Source organism: Antechinus flavipes, chromosome 5 (assembly GCF_016432865.1).
Source record: "Antechinus flavipes isolate AdamAnt ecotype Samford, QLD, Australia chromosome 5, AdamAnt_v2, whole genome shotgun sequence".
In the NCBI taxonomy this organism is placed as follows: domain Eukaryota; kingdom Metazoa; phylum Chordata; class Mammalia; order Dasyuromorphia; family Dasyuridae; genus Antechinus; species Antechinus flavipes.
This window is the reverse complement of record NC_067402.1, coordinates 204,216,504-204,230,555: the sequence shown is the minus strand read 5'-3', so window position 1 is coordinate 204,230,555 and position 14,052 is coordinate 204,216,504. Positions and strand designations below refer to the sequence as shown.

General features: G+C 34.7%; 1 protein-coding gene across 11 annotated transcripts in view; it reads left to right on the top strand.

Moving 5' to 3' along the window:
- Positions 1–14,052, top strand: part of PPHLN1 (periphilin 1) — a 190,818-nt gene that overhangs the window by 42,596 nt on the left and 134,170 nt on the right. The gene's annotated exons all lie outside the window — the stretch shown is intronic.

Below are 14,052 nucleotides of genomic sequence, written 5' to 3'. Positions count from 1 at the left end.
CATCTGGCTGATCCCTGTGGGCCATTGTCTTGTCCTTTTCTTCTTGGTTCCCCAGGTCATGGATGTTTTTGGTTGGGATCCACTCTTCTGCTATTGGGTGTGCATCTGGAATGATAGGAGCATAACTGGGACCCCAAATCTTGACCCGGCCTGGGCCATTCCAAATGCCATCTAAGCCCTTCCACATCACTGTGGAGAGAGGGCTCTTGTCCTTGTTGGCCAATCTATTGTTAGCCGTGCTGTCTGCATGTGCCAGAAGCTCATTGCTGGGGTAAGATCCAAGGAATGTGAAAATTGTAAATAATTATATGTATATATCACCACATCTAAGGGGGTCTGCATGAGTCAGGTGGAGAGTCTTGTAAACCCCAATATCCCTTTTTCTTGCTTAGACAGGAGCATCTTGAGAGTACGATTAGCCCGTTCAACAATGGCTTATCCCTTAGGGTTATAGGGGATGCCAGTGGAATAGGCAATGCCAAATTCAGTGCAAAAAGACCTAAAAGCAGAAGATGTATAAGCTAGTCCATTATCTGTCTCAAATGCACATGGAACTCCTGCAGTGAAGAAGCAGTGATAAAGATGGCTGATTACATGCCTAACTGCTTCTCATGATTAGAGTGAAACCATGATGAATTGAGAGTGTGTATCCATGGTTACATGGATGCACTGCCTTTTAATATGCGTCACATCCATTTGTCTCATAGGGCATTGGGTGACTCACCACAAGGATTTGTCACAGTATTTAGCAGGACAAAAAGGAGCACAAGTAGTACAGTGGCAAACAACAGCTGCAGCATCTGCTTTAGAGATGCCATACAGCCTCAGCAATGAGCGGGCAGATAAATGAAATGAAACATGTGCCTTAAGGGCAGGGGAATCAGAGTAGAGGCCATACAAAGACTAAAGGAGGGCATCAGCTACCCTATTGCCCTCAAATATGGGACTAGTGCCCCATAAGTATGAGACCTAACATGCATGATAAAAAGAGGTGATTTAATGCATCGTGAGCCTGATGAAGATGATCAGTCATGGTGGAGTGTCTGTCATCTATATATGCATTATGGTAGCTGTTGGATGGCTTGACAGGCGTAAAGAGTGTTTGTGATGATATTAATAGCCTGTATATATATACACATGCATAGCATGTATGATGACATATAATTCAATTTTCTGTATGGAATCATAAGGGGTATCAAGGACATATGTCTCTTGAGTGTCCTCCCTGTATATAGCAGCCTTGTATATGTATCTTTGGTAGCATCAGTAAAAATATTAAGGCCTTGCACTGGCTCTGAGGAAAGAGATCCAGTGGCAATACTTAGTTTTAATCTTTTGTACAATTGTGTAAGTAGCTGAGAAGTATGCAAAGATGCTCAGGGACAAAGCTGTAACAGAACTGCTCACATTAAATTATCCTGGGCAATAGCAAGCACTTGCTGTTCTGGTCTTCCAAGAGCCAATTGAGGAGGCCATCCTAAGATAAATACAGCCTGTTGGCAACATTGCCACAAAAAGGAACCAAGTCTCTCAATCTTATTGGTCAGAGTGCGTGAAGATCTAATAGAGTAGAGTGGCTACTCTATGGGGTGCTCACCTTGGTGCAGTGCGGTGAAAAAGGGCTTATCAGCAAATGCTGACAACATCAAGGGATGTGAAGGATCAATTCTAGAGGTAGAATAAGAGCATAGCAAGGGAATAGATTGTAATGCTGCACGAGCCTCTGCAGACCATGACCGTGGTGATGTCAGAGCAGAAGGGCTTTTCAAAATATCATAAAAGGGGTGCATAACAGAAGGAGAAATCGGATGAGTGGATCTCAACATTGTGAAGTTCCCACCAGCTGTTGGAAATCATGAAGAGTTTTATATTTACCCTCATCCACCTTAGCGGGCACCTTAGACACAGCAGGGTCTTGAAGAATGTGCCCAAGATAGAGAAATGTAAGCTTAGTCTGTATCTTATGTGGTGCCACCAGAAGGTTCTGCTGAGCCAATATTCGAATAATGTGTTGTATAATGTGACTCTTCCTTAGTGGCCACCAGTATATTATCCATATAATGGAGTATTTAAACATTTGGATATAAATTTCTAACTAGGGCAAGAACCTTGTCTGCATACCATTGGCAAAGGGAGGGACTTGTGGTAATACTTTCCATTGCCATGTAGTGGCAGGAGCTTGTAAATTAATAGCTGGAACAGAGAAGGCAAACTTCTCCCTGTCTGTAGGATGCAAAGGAATAGAATAAAAGCAATCCTTTATGTCAATAACCACCATATGGTATTCTTTAGGGACCATATTAGGAGATGAGGGGCCTGGTTGTAGGACTCCTGTGGATTGTATGGCAGCATTCACAGTTCTCCAATCAATATTCTTTTTTCTAATTACAAAAATAGGTGAGTTATGAGCACTAAAGGAAGGCTCAATATGACCCACTTTCTCTTGTTCCATAATGATGGATCTTAGGGCAGTAAGTTTTTCATTTGAGAGGGACCACTGATCCACCCATATAAGACAATCCTGTTTCTATCTTAAGGGTGGCACTGCCAGGACCTTCTCAGTGGCCCCCATTAATTTTCCTCAATGTGTAATGTTGTCTGAAGGGCTTTCAGTAAATATCTTCCCCACAAAGAGGTTTTAAGCCCTGCCATAACAAGAGGTTTAAAGACACCCTTCTGATTTTCCAATTCCCAGTGAAGTTTCCTACTAGACTGGGAAGCATGTTGCATGCCACTCACTCCATTAACTGTTACTGTTTGAGTTTGAAGCGGCCATTCAAGAGAACAATCAAGTTTTGTTATAACAGATATATCAACCCCTGTATTAATCATTCCTAGGAATGGCCTATTTTCTATATAAATAGTAGACATGGGTTTTTCTTGTCCAATCATTTGAGTAAAATTCACCTCACCAAAAGAATGTAATGGGAGTAATTGATAAATGGTCAAAGGATATGAATAGACAATTTTCAGAGGATGAAATTGAAACTATTACCACTCATATGAAAGAGTGTTCCAAATCATTATTGATCAGAGAAATGCAAATTAAGACAACTCTGAGATACCACTACACACCTGTCAGATTGGCTAAGATGACAGGAAAAAATAATGATGAATGTTGGAGGGGATGCGGGAAAACTGGGACACTATTGCATTGTTGGTGGAGTTGTGAATGAATCCAACCATTCTGGAGAGCAATCTGGAATTATGCCCAAAAAATTATCAAATTGTGCATACCCTTTGATCCAGCAGTGTTTCTATTGGCTTATATCCCAAAGAAATACTAAAGAAGGGAAAGGGACCTGTATGTGCCAAAATGTTTGTAGCAGCCCTGTTTGTAGTGGCTAGAAACTGGAAAATGAATGGATGCCCATCAATTGGAGAATGGCTGGGTAAATTATGGTATATGAATGTTATGGAATATTATTGTTCTGTAAGAAATGACCAGCAGGATGAATACAGAGAGGACTGGCGAGACTTACATGAACTGATGCTAAGTGAAATGAGCAGAACCAGGAGATCATTATACACTTCGACAACGATATTGTATGAGGACATATTTTGATGGAAGGGGATTTCTTTGACAAAGAGATCTGAGTTTCAATTGATAAATGACGGACAAAAGCAGCTACACCCAAAGAAAGAACACTGGGAAACGAATGTAAACTATCTGCATTTTTGTTTTTCTTCCCGGGTTATTTATACCTTCTGAATCCAATTCTCCCTATGCAACAAGAGAACTGTTCGGTTCTGCAAACATATATTGTATCTAGGATATACTGCAACATATCCAACTTATAAAGGACTGCTTGCCATCTAGGGGAGGGGGTGGAGGGAGGGAGGGAAAAAAAATTGGAACAGAAACGAGTGTCAATATAAAGTAATTATTAAAAAAAAAAAAAAGAATGTAATGGGAGTGCTTTGGCACTTTAAGTTCACAGAATTTGAGTGAGGATTGGTAATCAAGATATGGTACCATATGTTTTAATATCATAGTACGTACAATCACAGGTGCATAGTCTGAAAGTCTGATTACTAATCTATCTCCAGCCTTGTGTTATACCTCAACACATGCAGTAGTCCGTGGGTTGATATTAAAACTCTCAACTGCATTCACCAAGTGCTGTCCATAATCAAGGAATTCTCTTTGAACCCTGTAGCTCCTTTCTGGCTAGGCTCCTGCTCTATTTGGTATGCATTTGAGGCCCTCTTGGGGCCCCTTGGCCCGTTTCCCTGAACCGTAGAATTATTTCTCATCCTGGTCCTACAAAATTTTACCACATGGCCTTTCTTGTCACAAGCAGAGCAAAAGGATTTTCCACCCCATTTTGGCTGCTTAAGGCATTGGGCTTAGAAATGTCCTTTTCTGCCACAGTTAGAACATTTCTTTTCCTCATCTTTTCTATTCATTCCAAGTTATTCCTTGAGCTATAGCTGTGGCCATTCCATCTGCATTAACAGCCTTATAATCGGCTTCATAACATTTACCTATAATTTCAGAAACAGGAGCTTCTTTAGAAAGTCTAGCCATTGTAAGCCTGCACACTTTATACATTCTGTCTTTTATCAATTGCCTGAAAAGGTCAGAAGCACCACCTTTCCCTATAACTCTGTCAACTGCTGTTCTTAATCGGGACACATAATTTTTAATAGGTTCTTGGGGGTCCTGTTTTATTGAAGTAAGATGTTGCTGTACTAGCCCCTCATCTATTTTCTCCCAAGCCTGAATAGCACACTGTGAGATAGATGTAAAAATAGTACAGTTTGATCTACATTTAGACTCCCATCAGTTCTTTCTCTGAAGATGAATAGAATTTTTTATCACCAGTTTTTTAGAATTGTCTTGGATCATTGTGTAGAGCATTCACAGCTACTCATTGTGCAGTATTGTTGTTAATAGTATATAGTCTTGTCCTGTTTTCTGCTCTCTTCACTTTGCATCATTTCATATAATTTCTTCTAGTTATTTAGATCTGACTTTGTGTCAGAAGCATTTTGTAACTGTGTACAATACTATAATTCCAGGTTTAGTTTTGACAGATAAGACTCCCAAGTATTTTATATTGTCCATAATTATTGTAAATGGAATTTCTCTTCCTGTCTCTTAGTACTAGACTTGTTTTGGGGTGATATATAGAAATGCTTTTGATTTATTTGGATTTATTTTATATCCTGCAATTTTGCTGAACTTGTTAATTATTTCAATTAATTTTTTTAATTGTATATCTAGGATTTTCTAAGTATATCATCATATCCTCTGTGAAGAAGGGTAGTTTTCTTACTACCCATTCTAATTCCTTCAACTTCTTGTTCATCTCTTACTGCGATAGCTGGCATTTCTACAACAATATTATATAATAGTGCTGATAAAGAATATTCTTATTTCATCCTTGATCTTGGGAGGGCTTCAGGGTTATCCCCATTACAAATAATAGTTCTAGGTACCTGATGGTTTTAGGTACCTACTATTTATCATTTAAGGAAGCTTTGCTTATTTCTATGCTTACTAGTGTTTTAAAATAAGAATGAGTATTGTATTGTGTAAAGCCATTTTGACATTTGTTGATGTAATTATATGGTTTCTGTTACTTTTTGTTATTGATATGGTCAATTATATTGATAGTTTTCCTAATAGATTCCCTGTACCCCTGATATAAATCCTACCCTGTAATAGTAAGTGATTATTGTAATATATTACTGTAATATCATTGATAATATTTTACTTAAAATTTTCTTTAATCAATGTTCATTAGGGAAGCACATCTATCATTTTCTTTTTCTTATTCTCCTTTTATTAGTATAGGTATCAATACCATATTTTTGTTGTAGAAGAAATTTGATAGGACTCCTTTGCCTGTTTCCAAAATAATTTATATTTTATTGAAATTATTTGTTCTTTAAATGTTTGATAGAATTCACTTGTGAATTCTTATACTAGAGAGTTTTTCTTAGGGAATTCGTTGATGGCTTGTTCACTTCCTTTTTTTCTAAGATGAGGTTATTTGAGCATTCTATTTTTCTTTTCTGTTAATCTATATATTTTTGTAAATATCCATTTCATTTAGGTTGCAAAACTTAAATATACAGTTGTCTAAATTTAGTAGCTTCTAATAATTTCTTTAATTTCCTTTTCATTTTTGGAGAATTCACCCCTTTCATTTTTTTTCCTAATCAAATGATCTATTTTGTAATTTTTTTTTCATAAAACCAGCTCCTAATTTTATTTATTAGTTCAGTGATTTTCTTACTTTCAATTTAGTAATCTTGTTTGATTTTCAGGATTTCTAATTTGGTGTTTAATTGGAGATTTTTAATTTTTTAAAAAAGTTTTTGTAGCACTATATCTAATTTATTCATCTCCTCTTTTCCTATTTTGTTGATATAAGTGTGAAGAGATATAAATTTTTCTCTATGTCTTTCTTTGACTTTTATTTCATAAATTTTAGTATATTGTCTCATTCTTAATATTCTCTTTAATGAAATTATTGATTGTTTCTATCATTTGTTCTTTGGCTAACTCATTCTTTAGAGTTAAATTATTCAGTTTCCAATGAATTTTCAATCTCTCCATGGATTTTTAAGTGTAATTTTTATTACATTAAGATCTGAAAAGAATTTATTTATTATTTCTGCCTTTTTGCAGTTGATTGTGACTTGTTTTGCTGAGAAAAAGGTATATTCTTTTTGCCTGTTTTGTCTCCAGAAGTCTATCATGTCTAACTTTCTAAAATTCTCTTTACCTTAACTTCTTTCTTGGTTTTTGGTTAAATGTATCTACTTCTGAGAGCAGGAAAGTGAAGTTCCGTATTAGAAAAGTTTTACTGTCTTTTTCTTCTTATACCTCATTTAATTTCTTTAGAATTTTGGATGCTGTACTGTTTGATGCATATATGTTTTGTATTGATATTATTTCATTGTCTATGATGGTATACCTAAAGAACCCCAGAGATTCTACTAAAAAGCTATTAGAAATAATTCATAATTTTAGCAAAGTAAGCAGGATACAAAATAAATCCCCATAAATCCTCAGCATTTTTATACATCACCAACAAAATCCAACAGCAAGAGACACAAAGAGAAATTCCATTCAAAATAACTGTTGATAGCATAAAATATTTGGGAATCTATCTACCAAAGGAAAGTCAGGAATTATATGAGCAAAATTACAAAAAAGTTTTCACACAAATAAAGTCAGACTTAAATAATTGGAAAAACATTAAGTGCTTTTGGATAGGCCGAGTGAATATAATAAAGATGACAATACTCCCTAAACTAATCTATTTATTTAGTGCTATACCAATCAGACTTCCAAGAAAATATTTTAATGATCTAGAAAAAATAACAACAAAATTCATATGGAACAATAAAAAGTCGAGAATCTCAAGGGAATTACTGAAAAAAAAAATCAAATGAAGGTGGCCTAGCTGTACCTGATCTAAAATTATATTATAAAGCAGCATCACATAAAAGCAACACCATTTGGTATTGGCTAAGAAATAGATTAGTTGATCAGTGGAAAAGATTAGGTTCACAAGACAGAATAATCAACTATAGCAATCTAGTATTTGACAAACCCAAAGATCCTAACTTTTGGGATAAGAATTCATTATTTGATAAAAACTGCTGGGATAATTGGAAATTAGTATGGCAGAAATTAGGCATGGACCCAACACTTAACACCATATACCAAGATAAGATCAAAATGGGTCCATGACCTAGGCATAAAGAACGAGATTATAAATAAATTAGAGGAACATAGGATAGTTTATCTCTCAGACTTGTGGAGGAGAAAGAAATTTGTGACCAAAGATGAACTAGAGACCATTACTGATCACAAAATAGAAAATTTTGATTATATCAAATTTAAAAGCCTTTGTACAAACAAAACTAATGCAAACAAGATTATAAGGGAAGCAACAAACTGGGAAAACATCTTCACAGTTAAAGGTTCTGATAAAGGCCTCATTTCCAAAATATATAGAGAACTGACTGTAATTTATAAGAAATCAAGCCATTCTCCAATTGATAAATGGTCAATTTTCAGATGATGAAATTGAAACTATTACCACTCATATGAAAGAGTGTTCCAAATCATTATTGATCAGAGAAATGCAAATTAAGACAACTCTGAGATACCACTACACACCTGTCAGATTGGCTAAGATGACAGGAAAAGATAATGATGAATGTTGGAGGGGATGCGGGAAAACTGGGACACTGATGCATTGTTGGTGGAGTTGTGAACGAATCCAACCATTCTGGAGAGCAATCTGGAATTATGCCCAAAAAGTTATCAAACTGTGTATACCCTTTGATCCAGCAGTGTTACTTCTGGGCTTATCCCAAAGAGATACTAAAGAAGGGAAAGGGACCTGTATGTGCCAAAATGTTTTTGGCAGCCCTGTTTGTAGTGGCTAGAAACTGGAAATTGAATGGATGCCCATCAATTGGAGAATGGCTGGGTAAATTGTGGTATATGAATGTTATGGAATATTATTATTCTGTAAGAAATGACCAGCAGGATGAATACAGAGAGGCTTGGAGAGACTTACATGAACTGATGCTAAGTGAAATGAGCAGAACCAGATCATTACACACTTCGACAACGATACTGTATGAGGACATATTCTGATGGAAGTGGATTTCTTTGACAAAGAGACCTAACTGAGTTTCAATTGATAAATGACGGACAGAAGCAGCTACACCCAAAGAAAGAACACTGGGAAACGAATGTGAACTATCTGCATTTTTGTTTTTCTTCCCGGATTATTTATACCTTCTGAATCCAATTCTCCCTGTGCAACAAGAGAACTGTTTGGTTCTGCAAACATATATTGTTTTAGGATATACTGCAACATGTCTAACATATATAGGACTGCTTGCCATCTAGGGGAGGGAGTGGAGGGAGGGAGGGGAAAAATTGGAACAGAAACGCGTGCAAGGGATAATGTTGTAAAAAAATTACCCTGGCATGGATTCTGTCAATATAAAGTTATTATTAAATAAAATAAAATATTAAAAAAATTTTTTTCAGCACTGACAATTGCAAAACCTTTTGTTGCTATTTTTCCTCTCCTTCCCCCCACTCTCTCCCCCAGATAGCAGGTAGACCATTATATGTTAAATATGTTAAAGTATATGTTAAATACTATATATGTATACATATCCATAGTTATTTTGCTGCATTTAAATAAAAAAGTTTAAGTTAACTGATTAACAGATGATAAAAAGAAGATATATGCAATAAATTTGACGAATATGTTTTTAATTTATTAATGTTATTTTTAAAATAAGTGCTTAGTGTTCTTGCAAAAAACAAACAAAAAACCCCCCAAAAAACAAACAAACAAAAAATATATTATTTCATTGTCCATGTTATCTTTAATAAGATATAATTTCCTTTCTTGCCTCTTTTAATTAGGTCTTTTTAAATTTTTGTATATTTTGCTCCAGCTTTTTACTTTTATTATGTGTATGTCTCACTCAAATGTGTTTCTTATAAACAACATACTGAAGGATTCTGATTTTTAATACATTCTATTCTCTGCTGTTTTATGAGTGAGTTCATCCCATTTACATTCACAGTTATGATTGCTAATTGAATTTCCCTCCAAGCCTCCTCTTCCCACGTTTATACTTTTCTCTCTGTCTTTCTCCTTCTTTCTCTCCCCGCCTCTCTCTCCTTCCTTCCCTCCCTTCCTCTTTCCCCTCCTCTCCTCTTCTCTTTCCCCTCTCTCTCTCCCTCCTCTTTGTCCCCCCTCACAAATGTTGAGCTTCTCACCACCACTTTTCTTAGTCTGTCTCAGTTCCCTTTCATTATTCACCCTCTCTTACTTCCTTGTCTTCCACCCATTTTCCTATGAAGTAAGATAAATTTCTGTACCTAATTGAATGGCATGCTATTCCTTTTTGAAGCATATCCATTGAGAGTAAGGTTCAAGCATTCTTTACCCCTCTTTTTTTTTTTTCCCTGCTCTGTAATAATGACAATTTATCCCATTCTGTCTCTCTCATCTTTCTTCTTCCAAAGCAATCTTCTTTCTCAACCCTTAATTTTTTTCATATCGTCCCATCAAAATCAATATATACCTGTACCTTCCATCTATGTAGCTTTTATCTGCCTCAATACCCAGTTCTAAAGAGTTACAAATTTGATTTCCCTTAGTGAATTAAGTTGTTTTCCCTTTCATTGGTGTTTAACTTTTTATGCTATTCTTGAGTCTTGTATTTGAAAATCATATTTTTTTTCTCTTTGGTGAGGCAATTATTAGGGTTAAGTGACTTGCCCAAGGTCACACAGTTAGAAAGCATTGTCTGAGACTAGATTTGATCTCAGATCCTTCTGGTTTGTGCTCTATCCATTGTGCCATCTAGCTGCTTATAAAAATCATGGTTTTTATTCAACTCTAGTTCATATTTCTTTTCAGAATAATGTATCTGTTTTTTCATTTAACTTTTCTATCAGAGGTAATACTTCTTATTTTTTATAGAATTAAGAATTAAAGATTTTTTTCTTTCAGATTTTTTCTGAAAGCTGCTTTTTCATATGACATCCATTTGTCACTTGGATGCTCTCAGGTTTTTGGCATTTTTATTTTTCCTTTCTAGATTTAGAAGTTCATTTTCCTTTTAAAAGATGAAGAATGGAGACAGCTTATGTGATTTCACTAGCATGATGAAGATCTTCCTCTACCATGCTAAGTTGACCCCTTCTTTACATCTCAGAGTATAGACTGAGTCATAAAGAAATCACATGACTTAGCTAGGATGACAAAGTTATCATGTCTCAGAAATAGGACTTACAGCCACGTCTTCCTGATTTTAAGAAAAACTCTATCCATAATGCCATCCTGCATATCTTTCAGCAGAATTGGACAATGAGAAAGGACATTGTACTTTCCTTTAAGTCATTGTATTCTTGGATTAAATCCAGAGAACTCAAAGATTTAATTTTCTTGTTGATTTATTGCATGTAACATTAACAGATTCATTTTCTCAACACTAATAATATTGTCATAATTTTTTCTCTTAAAATCTTAGGGGATTTAAATCATTTAAGTATTTAAGATTTAGAGTTAATGTTCTTTCATTGATTTCTAAAAAAATTTTGGTAAAGACTTTAAGACTTTGTATATGTGTTTCCTGATATTTTGAAATACTATTTACTGAGACTCATTGGAGAGGTAAAAAAAATTACAGTTTACAGTTGCAGAACTGCTCGTACTGTGACCAGTTTTAAATGAACTATTCTTAAATGATTTCATATTTTCCCAAAAGATCTGTGGATAGAATTTAGGGGGCTTACCTTTTTTTCCCTCAGTATAATTAATTTGCTTTGTAATAGTATGCATTTTATTTTGTGCATAAGAACATTATTCTGAAGGGGTATATGAATTGGACCGATGTTTTTTATATGTTTGTATTGGTTGAGGGAACATGATTATACATTATAGTTATTGATTACACACCAGTTTAAGGACCAAGGGATTTGTCATGAGAGTCAAGCCAAATTCTTGAGAAAGAATTTCCCTAGGATTAAGGAAGGAACCTTGGATTCAATCACATTCCTATCCTAATCTCTTTGTCAGAGGAATTTACCTTGTAAATTTTGAGAGTTCAGAGGATTTTGAATTTAGGGCAATATTTCCCCAGTTAGCAACAGTATTTTCAAGACATTTGCAGAAAAGCTGTACCATGTTTAAGGGGAACTTAATGGGTTCTACACAAAAGGAAGGAAAGGAATTCTTGGCAGTGAGGAGGCCATATATGTTCTCTTAAGTTTGAGTTCATTTTTCTCAGCATTATGTTGTAGCAGGAAAATGTGTCCCAAGCTTTTCAGGGGAAGAAATATGATTTAGTATCTTCCTTCTTACTAAACCAATTTAATAAGTACTCCTTTCTAAAAGCTGATTAAGTTTGGCTGATTAATTAATACTAACCAAAAATCATGTGGATAGGACTGGTGAACTATATAACTTAAAAAAAATTTTTTTTAATTGTTAAAGCTTTTTCTTTTCTTTCTTTCTTTCTTTCTTTCTTTCTTTCTTTCTTTCTTTCTTTCTTTCTTTCTTTCTTTCTTTCTTTCTTTCTTTCTTTCTCTCTTTCTTTCTCTCTCTCTCTTTCTTTCTCTCTCTCTCTCTTTCTTTCTTCTTTCTTTCTTTCTTTCTTTCTTTCTTTCTTTCTTTCTTTCTTTCTTTCTTTCTTTCTTTCTTTCTTTCTTTTTAAATAGCTTCTTATTTACAAGTTATATGCATGAGTAATTTTACAGCATTGACAATTGCCAAACCTTTTGTTCCAATTTTTCCCCTACTTCCTCCCATCCCCCTCCCTCCAATGGCAGGTTGACTGATACATGTTAAATATGTTAAAGTATAAATTAAATACAATATAAGTATACGTGTCCTAACAGTTATTTTGCTATACAAAAAGAATCGGACTTTGAAATAGTGTACTATTAGCCTGTGAAGGAAATCAAAATTGCAGGCAGACAAAAATATAGGGATTGGGAATTCTATATAATGGTTCATAATCATCTCCCAGAGGTCTTTTGCTGGGTGGAGCTGGTCAATTCATTACTGCTAAAGCTTTTTATTTTCAAAACACGCGTGGATAATTTTCAACATTGATCCTTGCATAGCTTTGTGTTCCAAATTTTCCCCTTCTTACCCTAACCTCCTCCCCCAAGTAATACAATATATGTTATACATGTTAAAATGTTAATTCCAATATATATAAACATATTTATAAATTATCTTGCTGCGCAAGAAAGATCAGATCAAAAAGGAAAGAAAATAAGAAATGCAAATGAACAATAACAAAAAGAGTGAGAATGTTATGTTGTAATTCACATTCAGTTCCTATAGTTCTCTCTCTGGGTGTAGATAGCTTTCTTCATCCCAAGATCATTGGAACTGGCATTATTCATCTCACTGTTGGAAAGAGTCAAGTCCATCAGAATTGATCATATAATATTGTTGGTGAGCTATTTAACTTTAAAAGCACATCCCTCAAACCTTTAGAATCACCTCTAAAAGTCAGTTTGCTAGTGTATTTGTGTGTTAGGAATAGGATCTTCAGTATTTACCAAAGGTCTACATGTTGAGTTCATCATTAAGTACTTATAACATGATTGCTACATGCAGGTTATGGGATAACTTTCTCTATCTTTCCACCCACCTCCCCCCAAAAAAGACAAAAACCAGTATCAAAAAAAATTTAGTAATCTGTTAAGGGATAGTTAGGCATGAAAACATGAATATGATGGGAGATATAGTGCTAAGCACAAACTGCTATGAGAGAAAGAGAGGAAACAAAGATCCCTTTTCTTTCAGGGCATTATAATAGAAGACTTTAGGCAGGAAGGCTCTTTAGGATGAGAAAAATTTTCCCTTTTTTATAAGTTGCTTAAAATGTAAATAAATGGCAGTCTGTAACTGAATTAGTTTTATTGTAATCTTTATTTTAGCAGGAATATTTCTCCCCACTACTTTCAGGAGAATGTAAAAAAGCCATTTGTCCTATTGGGTATCAGTTTTTTAGTCATAGATGTCAGACCTAAGGTGTAAGGTGAATATTTTCTTTTAGTGCTAGTTACTTTCATTGTGTTGAATTGGAATTTGTAAAAGCTGCAAACAAAATTAAGTTGATGAGCCAGTTCTTTGTCTTTCCTACTCGGTTAAACCACAATTTTTATTATTTATTGCTATTGTGCTTGCTTTATGCATTTTCCAGTATTTACAAAGTAAGAATGAGTATTTTAAATTTCTGTGTTAAGTTTTAGTACCATATCATTCATTCATTTGGCTGACACAGGTGATTGGTGTTTTCAGTTTTTACTTAGTTTTAATTGTAGTGGAGAAAGGAAATGATCACTTGAGAAGGAAAAAGTGATAAGTTCAGTACAGGAAAAAGACTGGAATCACTCATAAAGAAAGGTCACATAGAAAGTTAGAAATACTATTTGAGAAAATGTATTTATACATTGCCCTGAAACAAAATAATGTTTTTTGTGCTAAAAGTTTATTTATAAACTTTTATATTTATAAAAGAATA